The following is a 5,986-nucleotide window of genomic DNA, read 5'->3' as shown; positions in this document are numbered from 1 at the left end:
ACAAAGTATCTCTGAAAGATAATTACCCACTTCCAAAAATGGACCATATCCTTCAAAGAGTTGTTGGTGCTTCCCGATTGTCACTTTTGGATGGCTACTCCGGTTATAATCAAGTTTTAGTGCATGAAGATGATCAGGACAAGATTACATTCACCACGCCTTGGGGCACATTCAAATCTGAAAAAATGCCATTTGGTCTCAAAAATGTAGGGGCCACTTTTCAGCATGCCATGGACATATCCTTTTCAAATGAAAAAGATATTTTCTTGGTTGTATACTTAGATGATGTAACAATATTTTCACATTCAGATGATGAACATTTGCATCATTTAAGAGTCATTTTTCAGAAATGTAGAAAGTTCGGAATCTCTCTCAATCCAAAGAAAAGTTTGTTTGCTATGGAGGAAGGAAAACTTCTCGGTCACATCATTTCGAAGGATGGCATCCAGATTGACCCTTCACGAGTAGAAGCCATTCAACAAATTGATTTCCCTCACAACAAGAAAGAAATCCAAGCATTCAATGGTAAGATGAATTTCTTACGCAGATTTATTCCTAATTTGGCTGAACATCTTAGAGAAATGACCAATATGTTGAAAAAGGATAATGATGTGAAGTGGTCCAAAGAAGCCCGCAAGTCCTTTCATGCGGCAAATCTTTCCTTAACCACTTCCCTTGTTTTAATCAGTCCTCATTACTCTGATTATTTTATCATATTTTCTCTTTCTTCTGAGCATACCATGGCAACAATAATAATGAAAAAAAGGGATAAGATTGAGTTGCCAATATCATTTTTCAGTCACAACATCAATGATGCAGCCCTTAAGTACAACATCATTGAGAAACAGGCCTTGGCTTTGGTAAAGACAGTCAAAGATTTCAGATTTTACATTTTACATTCACACACTCTTGCTTATGTGCCTAACGCAGCACTAAAAGAAGTTCTTATGCGGAATGACCCAGAAGGTAGAAGAGGTAGATGGATAGAGGCATTATTAGAATATGATCTTGAGATCAAGCCTACCAAGCTGATCAAGGGTCAAGGCTTAGCCAAACTCATGGTCGAGTCAAACCTTGATGCTCTAGATATCAACCTTGTGGCAGCATTGTCCGACAATCAAGAAGAAGTAGATCTCATTCAGGTATCTGATACCTTTTTATCGTCTCCTGGATATTATTATATTATTTATCTTTTGCAACATCTAAAAACCCCCCAGGCATGTATAAGGCTAAGAGCATGTCATTGAAGTTGAAGGCTTCAAAATATTGCATTATGGATAACACACTTTATTAGAAAGATCTTGGAGGTGTGTTGCTGAACTGTTTGACCGAAGGTGAGTCTAAAGAAGTAATAAATGATTTCCACAAAGGAGATTGTGCAGGCCAGTTGTACTGGAATACCACGGCCAACAAAGTACTAAGAGCAGGTTACTATTGGCCTACACTTTTTTCAGATATCTACAAGGCAGTGATGAGTTGTTACGAGTGTCAAGTTTTCCAAGGTAAAAGAAAACTTCTTCCTTTGCATCTACAACCTATATCAGTTAATGCACCTTTTTAGTAGTGGGGCCTAGATTTCATAGGTGAGATCAATCCATCATCATCCGCACAACACAAGTGGATATTGATAGCTACAGACTACTTTACTAAGTGGATCGAAGCGATCCCAACCAGGCAAGCAATAGATTCAATTATCATTCAGTTTTTAGAAACTAATATCTTGTCCCATTTTGGTTGTCCTAATAAGATTATCATAGACAATGCAGCAGCATTCAAGTCCAAAAACATGACTGAGTTTTGTGACAAATACAACATTAATTTGGGACATTCTACAACATATTATCCACAAGGAAATGGTTTGGCGGAGTCCTCCAATAAATCCTTAATCAACATCATCAAGAAAATGTTGGAGGCCAACAAAAAGAATTGGCACAAAAATCTAATCAATGCATTATGGGCAGATCGGGTGAGTAGTAAGAAATCTCTTGGGCTTTCTCCTTTTCAGATTGTGTATGGAGTAGATACTATTTTTCCTTCATCATTAGTAGTCCCGATCATGAAATTGTTACAAGAAGTGGGAAGTGAAGAGAATGATATTCAACGTCAGATCAATCAAATGATTCACCTACAATAGACACGAGATGAGGTATTTTAGAACACCTCTAAGCTTCATGAGAGGATAAAGAGAATCTATGACCAGAAAACAAAGGAAGATGATTTCAAAATTGGAGATGTGGTGCTTCGTTGGGATGCCAGAAACGAAGACAAGGGTAAGCATGGTAAATTTGAAAACCTATGGAAAGGCCCTTATCAGATTTCAGCTTTCTGAGGACAAAATGCTTTCTTGTTGGATGAGATGAATGGAGAACCATGCTTAGGAGGAACAGTCAATGGTAGGCTCCTTAATAACTCTATTTTTTGAATTGTCCTGGTTTCATTATACATACAGTTTAATTTTCACCAAGTGTGAAGTAGAGAATCACTAGAGTTTATAGCCCGAAGTGAAGGCCATGGAGCTTCACTAATTTTCTGCCATTTTCAATATTCAGTTGTCAGTTAAGTAAGTCAGTTTTGAGTCAGTTTGAGTTATTTGAGTTGTCAGCATTTAGTCATGCATTTCAGTTTAAGTTTTTGACCGTATTGGCCCACATGGTTAGGCACTTGGTCTATGGTGTTCTTGACACCTCCAAGGAGATGCCATCCCCAAATAAAGCCGATGTTAGAGTCAGTGCTTGCATACTGCCATCAGTGATAAAAAATCCTCTTTTATATCATATTAGTGTCCCATGTTGAAATTTTTATCATTCCACCTAGGTCCTCATGCGAAAATTTACTCACTGATGGTAGCCCAAGCCAAAATCCCACTCTCCCTCAAAAAATAAATATTTGTTGGCCCACCTTCCTATATCTTGCTATCACCCCAAGAAACTCTCCTAGGTTTTATCTCAAAGATGCTCAGGAACATTACAAACTCAAAAAAATGTTGGAAATGGATGAATGGAAGGAATGATGCATATTTAAGCCAGATAACCACTTCTACTATGCTTAACCCCAGACATGGGTGAACACCCACAGACTACAAGGCTTTAGACCACCAATTACTCACAGTTTGAGGATTAAGTGAACATGGAGAATACTGACCACACCAGCAGATGCACAAGACCATGTGATGGCCGCTGCAACCAGTAAAGAGGTCTGTAAATCTATTTCCTAATGCACAGACAGGATGACAACTCTCTGGCATTAAGTGAACATAAACTTGCATAACAAATTCAATGATACATAATAGACTTCAACACAGAGGTGGGATGACAGCCCCTCTAATGCTAAAAATCAAGAGCACATGAATAAATGCATAATAGGCACAGCCTAGAACAGAGCAGAAATGGAAAGTGAGCAATTAACAACAAAAGAAGCTTGTATTAGCTGAAAATGAAGACCAGATGCTACAAGTATCAAAGTAGTTACAATCTCCAGAAATTGAACCTTACATCAAAACAACAATCATCAACCCATCCCCTCTTGTTTCTGGGTATATATAGAGTTTCATTACAAAATATCTTGTTGTTCTATGTGTGCAGGGGTCATAATGGACCACCAACCACCTTAACTCTCTCAAAGAGCCTCTGCTACAATCTGCGTGCTTTAATGAACAAAATTGATCTTTTCTGCTGTTCGACAATCCTTCTCTGAGCAGGTGGCGTGTAATATGAACGAAACTCCATGGCCATTGAATGCATGTGACTGCTCGAGGTTGGTCCTTTTCTTCTCAACCACTCTATTCCTTGAATGAGTGGTTGAAGATGAAATGCTTCGGGTACTGGTAGGTGATCACCTTCGTCCTTTGGGAGCACAAAACAATCAAATGTGGCGTATTGCATGGTGGATGGAAGATCTGGTCAGCGGAGCAGGATCGGCCATCGGATCACGCAGATCGACGGTTGAGATTGTTTGTAGGAGGAATCAGGCGGAAGTAGGAGCGGGTGGTCGTGAGCTGTTGGATCTGGACGCGACAGATCCGATGGTCATTGGGCGGGAAATATGCACGGGAGATAGAGAGCGGGGAAGGTACGATGGGTGGTAAGCGGTATTGCCCGCACCGCTTTTCGGAGGCGAGCGGTAATCGTACAGGGGCGCGTGATCACAATCAGGTGATGACATGTGGCGGATGGGACAGGGGTAAAACCACTTTTCCCACGGGTTAATGCGTGGGAATCTTACCGGCACGAGAGGTACGATCGTCGTCCGATCGCGGGGTAAGATGATCAGACCGTGGGGAATGGTTGCGCGAGTTTCTACGACGGGAGCCGTTAGATCAAAGTGGCGGAGATCAACGGCTGGGGTTGTAGGGTGGCTTTACGAAGGCAGGTAAGCGCGCGGTCACAGATTTATAAGGTTTTGTGTGTATTAAAGCCCGGGACTCAGAAAGGGCTTTGACTATGGTTTTGAACGAAAACACAGGAAGTAAAGACAAAGGAGGGTAAGAGAGGTAAAAGGGGAAGGTGATGGCAACCACCATGAGCCTTTCTTTGAGCATGACCAAGGGCCAAGTTAGCCTCCAGCTTTAGAGAATTTAGCAGAGCTAACATTGGCTCCTTCTCGGGATGAGATCCTCCCTGTGAGGTTTCAAGAGATGTAGACCAATGCCTTCATACAAAACAAGCTTAAAAACATTTCCTAGTATCCATTGGGCATGGAGTCTAATTAATTCTACGCTAAAACCTGTAAAAGAACATGCTTACAATCATTAAAACTCGGAAACAACATAAATCTTCAAAAACAGGCCATCTACTGGACCCTCAAAACTGTTTCTCCTCCTCTTAGCCGGCCTGTCAGCCGGTTCATCAAATAGTTGCAAAATTGGATTTATTTGATCATCTACCTCAAACAGTTTAGGACATTTGACCTTATCAGGTAGAGATGATCGAAACTTCATCCCCTCTCTGTATGCTCTCCTCCTTGGATGTTCTTCATGGGAGCCTCTGTACACCTGCTGAATAACCACGGTTGTTATGCACTTGTCTTTGTCATCTGTGGCCTGCATAATTAACATGAATGGAAACCAATGTATTCTTGTGTGGAGGACACACAGACATCACCTGATCCTGCATCTTTTCCAGAACAGTCCACATCCAAGGAGGAGTCCCAAAACTGTGCATCCTCTTCCTCTGTCATCTGAAAAAATTGCTCTTTCAAGCTGTGTGGGGGCCAACCAGGTAGGCTTCGGAATATCAAGACAAATATTATCCATATCAGCCTTGAGCATTGAATTTTGTCCTGCCTGAGTGTTTAGGGGGAAACTTTGAGGGATTGTCTCTTGAACAAACAGAGAAGCAAAATATGATGGGGAGCTTTCTTCTCCCTTTTTGATCACTGGGCTGGGGACAAAAGCAAGCTGGCTAATTTGCAGATCTGCATAGTCATTAGAAGATGTGCTGGCTTTAGGCTCAGATGCTTGGAGGATGGTAGGACCTGCTGCTGGTTGCTCCTGCTGATAAGCTTGTTGTTCTGCAGGTACAACAAACTCACAAGCAGTGCCTCTGGATAATGATTCTTCATAGGCAGCTCTGGTTAAGAAAGGGGCACTGCCCTTATCTTCCAAACCATGGACCTCCTCCTCTTCTTCATATTGCTCTTCCTCCATGACTATACTCTGAAAAAGGGTTTTCACCCTTTGATCTTCGTTTGCATTTTTGCTTCTCTGCAAAATCTACAACTACTCCTGTGCTCCTCTATATGGATTTGAAATTGAAAGAGTAAAGGTATTAGGAGCTCCTGCTTCCTCATAATACTGCTCAACTTTTAATTTGGAAACTTCAGAGGCTAATAACTCTATCATCTTGGCCATTTTATTGATCTCAGGATCTGAGGATGATGAGGAGTCACCCCCCTATCTTCTTCTTTCAGCATCACCTCCAAGCCTCTCTGCAACGATGATGTTTGATTCTACTTCAAAGGCTGCATCTTGCATATCAGCCAAAGAAGC

Source organism: Pinus tabuliformis, chromosome X (assembly GCF_031772625.1).
Source record: "Pinus tabuliformis cultivar Carrire ecotype Pingquan chromosome X, CPIR1, whole genome shotgun sequence".
NCBI classification, from domain to species: domain Eukaryota; kingdom Viridiplantae; phylum Streptophyta; class Pinopsida; order Pinales; family Pinaceae; genus Pinus; species Pinus tabuliformis.
This window is presented reverse-complemented; position numbering follows the sequence as displayed.